Source organism: Dendropsophus ebraccatus, chromosome 12, assembly GCF_027789765.1.
Source record: "Dendropsophus ebraccatus isolate aDenEbr1 chromosome 12, aDenEbr1.pat, whole genome shotgun sequence".
Taxonomy (NCBI): Eukaryota; Metazoa; Chordata; class Amphibia; order Anura; family Hylidae; genus Dendropsophus; species Dendropsophus ebraccatus.
Genome location: NC_091465.1, coordinates 91,707,738 through 91,722,995, shown reverse-complemented (window position 1 = coordinate 91,722,995; position 15,258 = coordinate 91,707,738).

The window sequence follows — 15,258 nt, the reverse complement described above, 5'->3', positions numbered from 1 at the left end:
GACATCAAGAATTAGGCACCTACCCGTTTCTACCTCAATAACCTGTCGGCATTCTACCGCTGCGGTAATAAGGACCGCCACCCCGCTATACGGCTTACCTGCTGGAGACCAGTAGGAGGGCCCATTACTTCATTGCCTTCTGGCCTTAAATATAAATGTTAACCTGGTCTCCTCAAAAAGAAAATAAGTGAATAAAAATAAAAAAGAAATTGAGGTACTCTAGGTCAGCGCTGTCCAAACAGAGAAGTAGCCATGCACTCTGTTTTATCTGATGAAGAGGACGTATGCCTTCGAAACGCGTCATATTTGTGCTACACTAAAGAATTTTTTTAGTTTATTAAAGTCATTTATTTAAGCTTTCGGCTACTTCTCTGTGTGGACAGCGATGACCTAAAGAACCTTAATTTCTTTTTTGTTTTTATTCACTTATTGTCTCCACGAGCCCCATTATTTTGGGAGCATCCTGTGTCTTTGGTACAGTCAGCTCAGCAGTCCCTAGAGGTAGTGGGCCCCTATACAGTGGACTGTTACCAAACAAGACCCTGGATTCGGATTTGTACCCTGTTGAGGGGTGATATGCACAAAGCCCAAGTGGCGCCCAGGTGTGCTCCTTCTCCCATAATCCTTATCCTTGGTGTATTGAGGTATCACATGAGGCGCTGGTGCCCACTTTTTTCTCCTTTTTTTCTCCCTTGTCAAAAAGAAAATGTCAGCCTTAATATGGGGAAAACAATCGAAGGCCGCAAATCTAGCCGTATCTGACTTAATGCTGGCCACATTAATGGAAGCCAGCGTCAGAGGAGAGGGTGATTGAGTTAGACGGCTTTCTTTTTCCCACTATTCTTTCCATCTTCCCCACCACCTTCCTCATCTGATGATGGTTCACCCGCAAGGTGGTGCCATGGTGCTTAGGTGGTATACAGCAGGTGGACGTTGGTGTTATCTGGGACACTTGTCACGGTGGCCAGGAGCGGCATTACCCACCCCTGGACACATAGGCACTGGCACTTGTAAAGGTAGCACAATGTGTGAGTGCAGGGGCGGCAAAAAAAAAAAAACACAAAGTCCAGCAACCAGAAGGTGATTTTTTCTTTGGAACTTCTGTGTAATACAGGTTACAGTGGTAAACAGCTCAGCTCAACAGCTAGGTGAAGGCATAGGTCATAGTGCTTGAAGAAGGAGACAACAGAAGAAGAAATGTAGCTTGATTGAGAAGAGGTGTAGTGGGCCGCCTGGTTCGACCTTGCCTAGTTTACTCTGCCTGGATAGCATAGAGTGTGACTGTTGAAAATCCTCGTACTCACGGTTAGAAGAAAACAGTAGTTAGAAGAACTGCCTTTTGCCAAACCAGCTCAGTCAGGTCAGTCCATGGCAATACGGGTTCAAAGGGGGTCTGGGATGGGCAAAGGCTGAAGCAGACTGGCTGTTCTCCAGTGGGGGACCTTGTTCTGGGCATAGATGGGGCAAGAAGCAACATAGTCCTCGACGTCCTTGGATAGGCTTTGCCACCAGTAGTGACAAGAGATCAGATGCCCGGTTTTATGGACTCCAAGATTCCCGGCAATCAAGTAAGAATGACCACACTTCAGGACTCTCCTTCTGAGTCCTGTTCACACATAAGTCTTACCAGGAGGGACACCCTGCAGAATTAAGTCGGCTACAGGAAGCAGGCGCTCAGGAAGGATGATGTGATGAGGAGTGTCTTTTTGCCCCAGGACATCAGACACCTGAGAGAGCACATTGGTCTTTATGGATAACAAAGTTGAAAGGTGAATATGGAAAAGAAGATGGACCAGCTGACTTGCCTCAGATTGAAGCCCTGAACCGTCTGAACGTAAAGGAGGTTCTTGTGGTTTAAATAGATGGTGATTGGTGATTAGCCACTTCCAGAAGATGGCACCATTCTTCCAGAGTTGATTCGATGGCCAAAAGCTCTTGATCCCCTATTTTGTACTTTCTTTTTGGCTGAAGAAAAGTTCTTGGAAAAGAAGCCACCGGTTTTAATCCCGAGGAGTCTTTCTGGGTGAGCACTGCCACAGCACTTACAGAGGAAGCATCCACCTCCAAGAAAAAGGCCTAGCGGGGTCAGGACGAGACAGAACCGGTACAAAGGCAAAGGCCGACTTCAACTTAATAAAGGCTTGATCAGCTTCTGCCGGCCATTGTGTGGGGTCAGCGTTTTTTTTTTGGAAAGGACCACCATCCGCGCAAGGGGAGGAAAAATGGGGAATAAACTGCAAATAATAGTTTTCGAACCCCAGGAACCGTTGAATAACTCAAAGTCCAATGGGGCATGGCCAATGGGGTGCAGACCACAGTCACACACAATGTATCCAAGGAATGAAAGACTGTATTAATGAAACACGCAATTCTCCAAATAGGCATAAAGACGATTTACCCACAACCATCGCAGCACTTGACGTACTTGACCTACATGGGTCTGCAGATTAGGGGAGTAGATCAGGATGTCATCAAAGACAATGTTACAAGTGTAAAGAAGGTCCCAAAAGATGTCATTGAAGAATTCCTGGAAGACCGCCAGGGTGTTGAATAACCCAAAGGGCATGAGTAGGTATTGCAATTCCCCTTAACTGGTATTGAAGGCGATCTCCATTTATTGCTTTCAAGAATCCTGATCAATTTAAAGGCACCCCTGAGATCAATCTTCAAGAAAATCTGGGTTACATGAAGGCGATCAAACAGCTCTGAGATCAAAGGCAGAGGATATCGGTTCTTCACTGTTACCTTGTTAAGACCCTGGTAGTCAATACAAGGATGGAGAGAGCGGTCCTTCATCTGGACGAAGAAGTACGTCTGAAGAGTAGCGGGACAGGATGTATGCAGCATCCGTATGCAGTGTCCCCACTTGAAGTGTCATCAGCTCAGTCTGGATCTGGAGAGCTTCACTGAGTGACTCGCCGGTGACTGAGGAGACAGACAGTGGTCTGGCAAGTTAGATTACCAGGAGTTGCCATCTCTGGACCAGTGATGCCGCAATAAAATTGCCTGCTGAGACAGAATCCAACAAGGCAGTGGATTGGAATCGCTGTCCAGATGGGGCCAAAACTGTGACAGGGACAAGCATGGAGAGAAGGCGTTTACACCTAGGCCTGGCTTAGGTGCAAGAGTTTCCCGGCCGCTGAGGGTGCTGAGGGTAGTTCTGGCAGAAGTGATCAGGGCTGGCACAAGAGAGGCACAGGTTCTGCTCCCGACTGTGAGTTCTCTCCAAGGGCGTAACTAGAAATGGCTGGGCCCCATAGCAAACTTTTGATTGGGGCCCCCCCCCCCCCCCCCCCGCCCGCCTCCTCTCGATCGACCACTACGCCATCAACACACTCAGCTCTACACAGGTCCTGTACACCATATAAATTACAGTACAGTTATATCAGGTGACTTACAGGGGATGTCTTCTCTGATCGGAGTTCTTCCCTTTTCATTTTCTTCTCCATCTCCTTCTCCGAGCCACAAATCCACAGAATCTGCCAGAAAAACATATTAATCTCCTCACACTGGCCCCATCCTCATCTCTCTATACTGCACATCTGCATTGGCCCCTTTACACCCTCATTTAGTGGGTAGGCTGGCTCTATGTGATCCCATTTTATTATATGGCCCTCCTCTCTGTCGCCCCTCCTTATAAATAGCCCCCTTATGTTGCCCCCCTTATAGAAGCCCCCCATGCTGTCCCCCTTATAGATGCCCCCCCATGTTGTCCCCTAATAGATGGTCCCCTATGTTGCCCCCGCTATAGATGGCCCCTCCTATGTTGTCCTCTTATAGATGTTCCCCTCTCCCCCAATGTTGTCCCTTTATAATATCCCTCTCCCCTATGTTGTGCTCCTCTCCCCTATGTTTTCCCCTTATAGATGGCCCCCTCTCCCCCCTTTCTTATAGATGGTCCCCCTCTCCCCCCTTTCTTATAGATGTCCCCCTCTCCCCCCTTCCTTATAGATGTCCCCCTCTCCCCCCTTCCTTATAGATGTCCCCCTCTCCCCCCCTTCCTTATAGATGTCTCCGTCTCCCCCCCTTCCTTATAGATGTCCCCCTCTCCCCCCTTCCTTATAGATGTCTCCCTCTCCCCCCCTTCCTTATAGATGCCCTCTTCTCCCCATCCCCCTTATAGATGTCTCCCTCTCCCCCCCTTCCTTATAGATGTCCCCTTCTTCTCCCCATCCCCCTTATAGATGTCCCCCTCTCCCCCCTTCCTTATAGATGTCCCCCTCTCCCCCCTTCCTTATAGATGTCCCCCTCTCCGCCCTTCCTTATAGATGCCCTCTCCCCCCCTTCCTTATAGATGTCTCCCTCTCCCCCCCTTCCTTATAGATGTCCCCCTCTCCCCCCTTCCTTATAGATGTCTCCCTCTCCCCCCCTTCCTTATAGATGCCCTCTTCTCCCCATCCCCCTTATAGATGTCCCCCTCTCCCCCCTTCCTTATAGATGTCCCCCTCTCCGCCCTTCCTTATAGATGCCCTCCTCTCCCCCCCTTCCTTATAGATGTCCCCCTCTCCCCCCCTTCCTTATAGATGTCCCCCTCTCCCCCCCTTCCTTATAGATGTCCCCCTCTCCCCCCCTTCCTTATAGATGTCCCCCTCTCCCCCCTTCCTTATAGATGTCTCCCTCTCCCCCCCCTTCCTTATAGATGCCCTCTTCTCCCCATCCCCCTTATAGATGTCCCCCTCTCCCCCCTTCCTTATAGATGTCCCCTTCTTCTCCCCATCCCCCTTATAGATGTCCCCCTCTCCCCCCTTCCTTATAGATGTCCCCTTCTTCTCCCCATCCCCCTTATAGATGTCCCCCTCTCCCCCCTTCCTTATAGATGTCCCCCTCTCCCCCCTTCCTTATAGATGTCCCCCTCTCCGCCCTTCCTTATAGATGCCCTCCTCTCCCCCCCTTCCTTATAGATGCCCTCTCCCCCCCTTCCTTATAGATGTCTCCCTCTCCCCCCTTCCTTATAGATGTCTCCCTCTCCCCCCCTTCCTTATAGATGCCCTCTCCCCCCTTCCTTATAGATGGTCCCCCTCTCCCCCCTTCCTTATAGATGCCCTCTTCTACCCATCCCCCTTATAGATGCCCCCTTCTCCCTCCCTTATAGATGTCTCCCCTCCCCCCTTCCTTATAGATGTCCCCCTCTCCCCCCTTCCTTATAGATGTCCCCCTCCCCCCCTTCCTTATAGATGCCCCCTTCTCCCTCCCTTATAGATGTCTCCCTCCCCCCCTTCCTTATAGATGCCCTCCTCTCCCCCCTTCCTTATAGATGTCCCCCTTTCCCCCCTCCCTTATAGATGTCCCCCTCTCCCCCCTCCCTTATAGATGGTCCCCCTCTCCCCCCTTCCTTATAGATGTCCCCCTCTCCCCCCTTCCTTATAGATGTCCCCCTCCCCCCCTTCCTTATAGATGCCCTCCTCTCCCCCCTTCCTTATAGATGGTCCCCCTTTCCCCCCTCCCTTATAGATGTCCCCCTCTCCCCCCTCCCTTATAGATGTCCCCCTCTCCCCCCCTTCCTTATAGATGTCTCCCTCTCCCCCCCTTCCTTATAGATGTCTCCCTCTCCCCCCTTTCTTATAGATGTCTCCCTCTCCCCCCCTTTCTTATAGATGTCCCCCTCTCCCCCCTTCCTTATAGATGTCTCCCTCTCCCCCCCTTCCTTATAGATGTCTCCCTCTAACCCCCTTCCTTATAGATGCCCTCTTCTCCCCATCCCCCTTATAGATGTCCCCCTCTCCCCCCTTCCTTATAGATGTCCCCCTCTCCGCCCCTTCCTTATAGATGTCCCCCTCTCCCCCCTTCCTTATAGATGTCTCCCTCTCCCCCCCTTCCTTATAGATGCCCTCTCCCCCCCTTCCTTATAGATGTCTCCCTCTCCCCCCCTTCCTTATAGATGCCCTCTTCTACCCATCCCCCTTATAGATGTCCCCCTCTCCCCCCTTCCTTATAGATGCCCTCTTCTACCCATCCCCCTTATAGATGTCTCCCTCTCCCCCCTTCCTTATAGATGCCCTCTTCTACCCATCCCCCTTATAGATGTCCCCCTCTCCCCCCTTCCTTATAGATGTCCCCCTCTCCCCCCTTCCTTATAGATGTCCCCCTCTCCCCCCTTCCTTATAGATGTCCCCCTCCCCCCCTTCCTTATAGATGCCCCCTTCTCCCTCCCTTATAGATGTCTCCCCTCCCCCCTTCCTTATAGATGTCTCCCTCTCCCCCCTTCCTTATAGATGTCCCCCTCTCCCCCCTTCCTTATAGATGTCCCCCTCTCCCCCCTTCCTTATAGATGCCCTCCTCTCCCCCCCTTCCTTATAGATGTCCCCCTCTCCCCCCCCTTATAGATGGTCCCCCTTCCCCCCCCTTCTAGATGGTCCCCCTTTCCCCCCCCCCCTTATAGATGGTCCCCCTCTCCCCCCTTCCTTATAGATGTCCCCCTCTCCCCCCTTCCTTATAGATGCCCTCCTCTCCCCCCTTCCTTATAGATGTCCCCCTCTCCCCCCCCCCCTTATAGATGGTCCCCCTTTCCCCCCCCCCCTTATAGATGGTCCCCCTCTCCCCCCCTTCCTTATAGATGTCCCCCTCTCCCCCCTTCCTTATAGATGTCCCCCTCTCCCCCCTTCCTTATAGATGTCCCCCTCTCCCCCCTTCCTTATAGATGTCCCCCTCTCCCCCCTTCCTTATAGATGTCTCCCTCTCCCCCCTTCCTTATAGATGGTCCCCCTTTCCCCCCCCCCTTATAGATGGTCCCCCTCTCCCCCCTCCCTTATAGATGGTCCCCCTCTCCCCCCTTCCTTATAGATGTCCCCCTCTCCCCCCTTCCTTATAGATGCCCTCCTCTCCCCCCTTCCTTATAGATGTCCCCCTCTCCCCCCTTCCTTATAGATGGTCCCCCCCTCCCCCCTTCCTTATAGATGTCCCCCTCTCCCCCCTTCCTTATAGATGTCCCCCTCTCCCCCCTTCCTTATAGATGCCCTCTTCTCCCCATCCCCCTTATAGATGTCCCCCTCTCCCCCCTTCCTTATAGATGTCCCCCTCTCCCCCCTTCCTTATAGATGTCCCCCTCTCCCCCCCTTCCTTATAGATGTCCCCCTCTCCCCCCCTTCCTTATAGATGTCCCCCTCTCCCCCTTCCTTATAGATGCCCTCCTCTCCCCCCTTCCTTATAGATGCCCTTCTCTCCCCCCCTTCCTTATAGATGTCCCCCTCTCCCCCCCTTCCTTATAGATGCCCCCCTCTCCCCCCCTTCCTTATAGATGCCCCCTTCTCTCTCCTCCCCCCCCCCCCCCCCCGGAAAGCAGGTTTAAAAAAAAAAAAAAAAAACTCACCTTACAACACGCTCCCCCGTCGAGCCTTTTTCCTGTCAGTCCCCCGTCTGATGCGACACCTCCGGCAGCCGCGTCCTATCCCCGGCAGCGCGCGTATCATAGAGCTCTCTGTGGGCTTGTGCTGCGGCCGCGACTTCCGGCACACAGAGAGCTCTATGATACGCGCGCTGCCGGGGATAGGACGCGACACCTCCGGCAGCCGCGCATCAGACGGGGGACTGACAGGAGCGCTGTCAGTCGGTCCCGTGCTCCTCCTGGCCCAGTGTTTCCTTTTCCCTATGGTTGGGGAAAGGAGTCGCCGGGTCAGGAGGAGCACGGGACCCGCGTCACGGGCCCCCTGATGCGGTGGGGCCCCGTAGCAGCCGCTATGGCTGCTACGGCGGTAGTTCCGCCAGTGGTTCTCTCCTCTGGCGTCAGGCGAACTCTCTCCACCTGCATGGGCTCCTCGGATGAACTTACGAACGGATTGTATACGCCGCTGTGAAAAATGAACACGACCATTGTTTGAGGACGGAAATGTTCCAACTCACGGCCGTGGATTTCCATGCGGTCCCGTACGGAGAACTTATTTCAGCCAAATTGAACTTGATTTTTCGATCCAAAAAGTTCTGTGAGTTTTATTGGGTGAAGATTTCCAAGTAAATGAGCTGCCTCAGATCGCTACGAAACAAGCTAGGGAAGCAGAACTCTACTACGGGCGTATGTTCGCGGTGCGTACGCATCCGGCGGCATGTCGATTTTTCCCACGCCCGTAGTTTACAGCCGCACATGTACGGCGGCGTATGAACTACGGCCGGACTCATACGTAGTGTGAACATAGCCTAAAGGTAGAAACTATGGTGGCATTATTTCAGTCAAGTTGCGGTTCAGGGAAGAAACAGAGTGCTGCACCTCACACCTATGGCTGATACTAGTGCCGCTTGGCTAAATAAAAAACACATCAGAATTTTGTGTATGAATTGATCAAGCCATACTGCCCCATGTACCGCGTGCAGGTATCTGATACACATGGGTCCCTACACTAAGTCCACACCGTGCCAGTCAGCGACCACCACCCCCGCAGGCGTGCACAGTCAGGGAACGGGGTACATGGGACGGCCCTGCGACCCCCATGCCACAGGACCAGACCCAAAAACACCACACCAGAACCCGGCCAGCACCGCCGGCGGAGAAGGTCGCCCCCAAGCAGCACAAGTCTGGATGAGGTATTACACTCACCATAGCTGCCAGCATGCAGAATTGTATTGCGTAGATGCCCACAGATGAGAAGATGCACGTGCCAATTCCTTGAGGAGAACCTAAAGATTAGCGGTGAGCGGGTTGTCCCAATCCCACAGAGATGTAGCCCAGGACAAGTCCTTCCTCTCAAGGAGGCTGATGACAAACGCCACCTTGGAACGTTCTGTGGTGACTGCCCATAAGCTTGACACTGGAAGATAAACACCCTACACATCTTGGGATCTCCACCATACTTGCATGGCAATGCCAGGTGTAGATTCGGCCCAAGGGGAGACGCTACAGGCACCAGAGGTGATGAAGACACTGGTGGAGCCTCTTCACCCGAAGAAAGCTGCTGCAAGATGGCGGACAACTGTTGTAGCTGCTGTACAATAGGCTGGGTCTGTTGGGAAACCACCCAAGAAGCCGAGTGTAAGGGGCCACTGGTCTTCACCAGTGCCTACCGCAAGGTGGGTTGGGCTTGCTGCGGCAGGGGACCCCCAGGTTGCTACCCCTGGTTTGGCTAGCTAGTGGAGACAGGCGAGGTGCAGCTGGTGACAAGTAGGCATCAGGCAGGACTAGAGCAGGACTGATGGCTGGAAGCAGGACTGGTACCAAAAGCAGGAGTCACAGGGCAGGACTGCAGGCAGCAAGAACCGCAGGTGGCAGGAATCACGGGCAAGCTGGGACCACACCCTAGGAAGCATGCAGAGAATGAGAGGGAAGGTGCAGCTTTATAGGTGATTGGGTGCACAACCAATTAAGGGTGCACTGGCCCTTTAAATCTAAAAACACCTGGTACATGCGCGCCCTACCAGGCGGTGCCGCCATAGAGACCAGGTGCTGCAGCAGCCAGTGACACAGGTTGCCATCACAGCCATAACAATATGAATGTGTGTATACAGTATATATGTGTGTGTGTATATAAGTCAACACAGTACATATGTGTGTGTGTGTATTGTTACAAGGCACAAGGTATGATGGTCGATGACTGATACTTGTCACCACAGTTTAAAGGGGTTGCACAGGCTAAGGAAAACATGTCGGCTTTCTTCCAGGAACAGCACCCCTCTTGTCCCCAGACTGTGTGTGGTATTGCAATTCAGCTACATTAACTTCAATGGAACTAAGCTGCAAAATAAGGACAAGAGAGGTGCTGTTCCTGGAAGAAAGTGGACATGTTTTCCTACGCCTGGACAACCCCTTTAAGGCCTCGGTGAAGTTGGCCGTATGGAATTGGTCAGTACCTATAGGTTGGTGACATGTTTGGTTTGTTTCACTCATTCTCTGGGTTGGGTGGGAGGACTGCTCCACGTATCCATCCCAGGTTTTCCTGGCCTATAATAGCCAGGCAGATAGGTGAGCTGTAGTGATGAGCGAGCGTGCTGGTCCGAGCTTGGTACTGGATGGAGTATTAGGGTACTGGATCGAGCATTAGGGTTCTCGATGGAGCATTAGGGTACTCCATGGTACTCGTTACTCGGACGAGCATCTTGCGATACTCGAGGAAATCTCATCATCCGTTTCCTGTAAGTTTGGGCGCTATTTCTCAGCCAATAAACATGCAGGAGACTCTTTGGTACATCCTGCGATGACGTGGGACCCATACATGTCGATAGCAACGATTGGTTGGCCAGATCAGATGACCCTGCCATATAAAAAGCGCGGCCGCCGAAGCTCGGCTCACATACATGCTGGAAGAGATTAGGGACAGAGCTGCTGGTGGTCAGGGAGAGTGTTAGGGAGGGAATTAGTGTTCCAGTAGGCCGGGTATATACTAGAGAAAGAACCAAACAGACCTTGTTAGGGCTTCAAATTGTTTTTAAATAGTATTACTACAGACTGCTGGCTGGGACTTGCAGTGCAGCTACCACGATTTCACCAGCACACTGTGGTGACCGGCTGCTGGCAGAAAGGGGGCATTAGGTGTTGTATACACCCCCCTAAGAAGGGCTCAGTACTATTTTATTGGGCCCTCTACTATATTTCCTGATTTCTGTATTTCTTACGCAAGGTCTATCTAAGTTCACTACTGCTTGCTCAGTGTAAGGGGGCGTCACAGAGTGTGTATAGGTGCAGCCACCAACACATTGTATCCCACAGCTGTTGCCCAGAATGAGGCATAATGGTGCCATTCGGCAGCCTCAGAGGCCTCCATACATGCTGCTCCTGCTGTTTCCTGGCCATTTCCGTGGTGTTTCCATCATTTTCTGAGGATGACAGGTTTTCACACGACCTTCCCTCTACCGAACTTGGGTCCCCTGCAAAAATGCTTGAGTTTCCCATTGACTTCAATGGGGTTTGTTACTCGAAACGAGCACTCGAGTATCAGGAGATATTCATCTCGAGTAACGAGCACCCGAGCATTTTAGTACTTGCTCATCCCTAGTGAGCTGGGATGGTGTGTGGCTCCAAGCCTAAAGGGTCCGCTGTGGTGGATCCAGGCAGAGAAGCTGCGGAAACTGATAAAGCCTAAAAGACTGTTCTGGTGAGAGAAAGTGGTGTTCATGTAATCCTTTGTAATTGAGGCCAGGTTATCGGCTATGGTTATCTGCTATGGTTATCTGCTGGTTATCTGCTATGGATATCTGCTGGTTATCAGCTCTGGTTATCTGCTATGGTTCTCTGCAGGTTATTTGCTGGTTATCTGCTATGGTTATCGACTATGGTTATCTGCTATGGTTATCAGCTATGGTTATCTGCTATGGTTATTTGCTGGTTATCTGCTATGGTTATCGGCTATGGTTATCTGCTATGGTTATCTGCTGGTTATCTGCTATGGTTATTTGCTGGTTATCTGCTATGGTTATCGGCTATGGTTATCTGCTATGGATATCTGCTGGTTATCTGCTATGGTTATCTGCAGGTTATCTGCTGGTTATTTGCTGGTTATCTGCTATGGTTATCGACTATGGTTATCGGCTATGGTTATCTGCTATGGTTATCGGCTATGGTTATCGGCTATGGTTATCTGCTATGGTTATCTGCTATGGTTATCGGCTATGGTTATCGGCTATGGTTATCTGCTATGGTTATCTGCTATGGTTATCGGCTATGGTTATCTGCTATGGTTATCTGCTATGGTTATCTGCTGGTTATCTGCTATGGTTATCTGCTGGTTATCTGCTATGGTTATCGGCTATGGTTATGCAGTGTCCCAGAACATGCAGACTACTACTCCTATTATGGCCATTTCTCTTGCTGTGTCCATGCCTGTTCTGGTAAGTGTTTGCACTGCAACTGCTGCTGGTTTTCCCCTAGTATTCTCTGGTAATGTGCATTCTCATGTGTATTCTCATGTATTCCTGTGTATTATTACAGTGTACAGTGGTATGCAAGGCTGTTGATCACGTGACCTGTAACCATGGTTCCTCCAATGGCCGACTAGCTCTGGCCAGGAGCAACCATGTGACCTCCCACTTCCTGCTGACAAGGGAGTCTTCCCCCTGCTTCCAAGCAAGGAGGTTGTGTGGTTCTGTCCTCTCCCTCAGAAGAGTGACTAAGTCTGCTGCTATATTCAAGTCTTCGGCTGTATCTGCCTGCTCAAGTGTCCGGAGTCTTCTCTCTCATCTGGGTGTCATTCCGTTATTTCTCCTCATCGCTGCAAGGATTCACAGCAAGTATTATTCTCAAGCTAATCCACCCAGCAACGCTATTTCTCTCATACTCCTACTCCCATCATCCGGCACGTATTCTCACAGCCTATGCAGCACCACTCCTGCCTTATTTGTCGAAGCCTGCTATATACCCGGTTGCATCCGGACAGAACTGTTGCTACTAGTTACCTCATCTATAATAAAACCGCTGTTACTGAACCCTGGCATTGGTGTCCACTAACTGGTGCCCTGACTAAGTGCAGCGAAGAATCGCATGCCCATCATCACCCGCAGATTCCACAGACCGGCCCTACAGCTGTGCTGCCCTCAGGCCTATACTGTGACAAGTATAACCCCTGCAGCTGCCCCGGTCATTGCCCGCTCATAACACCAGCACTGCGGAAGTGGCCCCCAGGGGCCAGGGCATCGCAGTTATCTGCTGGTTATTTGCTGGTTATCTGCATGTTAACTGCTGGTTTTCGGCTATGGTTATCTGCTATGGTTATCTGCTATGGTTATCTGCTGGTTATTTGTTAAATATTTGCTGGTTATCTGCTGGTTATCTGCATGTCATCTGCTGGTTATTTTTTGGTTATCTGCTCTTATGGGCTGTGGTTATTTGCTGGTTATCTGTATGTTATCTGCTAGTTACTTGTTGGTTATCTTTATGTTATCTGCTGGTTATCGGCTATGGTTATCTGCTCGTTATCGATATGTTATCTGCTGGTTATCTGCTCGTTATCGATATGTTAACTGCTAGTTATCTGCTAAAGTTATTTGCTGGTTATCTGCTGTTAATTTTCTGGTTATCTGCTATGGTTATCTGCTGGTTGCTGGTTATTTGCTGGTTATCTGCGATGGTTATTTGCTGGTTATCTGCGATGGTTATTTGCTGGTTATCTGCTATGGTTATTTGCGATGGTTATCTGCGATGGTTATCTGCTGGTTATCTGCCGGTTATCTGCTATGGTTATCTGCTAAGCTGCTGCTGTGTTTCTATAGCCGGTGTAGGGGCCACATATGGGGCCTGGGACCTGAGGACTATATGGTCTGGGGCTGTGTGCACACCTGGTGAGATGCCGATGTGGGAAGGGGGGGGGGGTTGCTTATACCCTGGGGGGCAGGAGGCAGTGTTCTCCCTGGGGCTCTGTCTGGGTTATCATTGTATATTTACACTTTGTCACATTGTTGTCACCTTGTTTTATTTTCTCTCTTACAAATACAGTATAAACATCAAATCAATAACCCCTGCAAGTCTGGAACTGCTCCAGCAGTGTTATCCCTCAGTATGATGGAGCTGCTCCGCCAGTGTTATCTCTCAGTATGACAGAGCTGAACCGCCATTGTTATCCCTCAGTATGATGGAGCTGCTCCGCCAGTGTTATCCCTCAGTATGATGGAGCTGCTCCACCAGTGTTATCTCTCAGTATGATGGAGCTGCTCCGCCAGTGTTATCTCTCAGTATGATGGAGCTTCTCCGCCAGTGTTATCTCTCAGTATGATGGAGCTTCTCCGCCAGTGTTATCCCTCAGTATGATGGAGCTGCTCCGCCAGTGTTATCCCTCAGTATGATGGAGCTGCTCCGCCAGTGTTATCCCTCAATATGATGGATATGCTCCGGCAGTATTAGCCCTCAGTATGATGGAGGTGCTCCGCCAGTGTTATTCCTCAGTATAATGGAGATACTCTGCCAGTGTTAGCCCTCAGTATAATGGAGCTGGTCCGCCAGTTTTATCCCTCAATATAATGGAGCTTCTCCGCCAGTGTTATCCCTCAATATAATGGAGCTGGTCCGCCAGGGTTTGCCCTCAGCATGACGGAGCTGGTCCAGTAGTGTTATCCCTCAGTGTGACGGAGCTGATCCGCCAGTATTAGCCCTTAGTATTATGGAGCTGCTCCGCCAGTGTTATCCCTCAGTATGATGGAGCTGCTCCACCAGTGTTATCCCTCAGTGTGACGGAGCTGATCCGCCAGTATTAGCCCTTAGTATTATGGAGCTACTCCTCCAGTTTTAGCACTCAGTATGACGGAGCTGAACCACCATTGTTATCCCTCAGTGTGATGGAGCTGGTCCAGTAGTGTTATCCCTCAGTATGATGGAGCTGCTCCGCCAGTGTTATCCCTCAGTATGATGGAGCTGCTCCGCCAGTGTTATCCCTCAGTATGATGGAGCTGCTCCACCAGTGTTATCCCTCAGTGTGACGGAGCTGATCCGCCAGTATTAGCCCTTAGTATTATGGAGCTACTCCTCCAGTGTTAGCACTCAGTATGACGGAGCTGAACCACCATTGTTATCCCTCAGTGTGACGGAGCTGATACGCCAGTATTAGCCCTCAGTATGATGGAGCTGCTCCACCAGTATTAGCTCTCAGTATGACGGAGGTGCTCTGTCAGTATTAGCCCGCAGTATGATGGAGCTGCTCCACCAGTAATAGCCCTCAGTATGATGGAGCTGATCCGCCAGTATTAGCCCTCAGTATGATGGAGCTGCTCCACCAGTATTAGCCCTTAGTATTATGGAGCTACTCCTCCAGTGTTAGCACTCAGTATGACGGAGCTGAACCGCCATTGTTATCCCTCAGTGTGACAGAGCTGCTCCGCCAATGTTATCCCTCAGTATGATGGAGCTGCTCCGCCAGTGTTAGCCCTCAGTATGATGGAGCTGCTCCGCCAGTGTTATCCCTCAGTATGATGGAGCTGCTCCGCCAGTGTTAGCCCTCAGTATGACGTAGCTGCTCCGCCAGTGTTATCCCTCAGTATGACGGAGAGGCTCCACCAGTATTTGCCCGCAGTATGATGGAGCTGCTCCGCCAGTGTTAGCCCTTAGTATTATGGAGCTACTCCTCCAGTGTTAGCACTCAGTATGATAGAGCTGCTCCAGCAGTGTTATCCCTCAGTATGACAGAGCTGAACCGCCATTGTTATCCCTCAGCATGACGGAGCTGGTCCAGTAGTGTTATCCCTCAGTATGATGGAGCTGCTCCGCCAGTGTTATCCCTCAGTATGATGGAGCTGCTCCGCCAGTGTTATCCCTCAGTATGATGGAGCTGCTCCGCCAGTGTTATCCCTCAGTATGATCAAGCTGCTCCGCCAGTGTTAGCCCTCAGTATGACGGAGCTGCTCCCCCTGTGTTAGCCC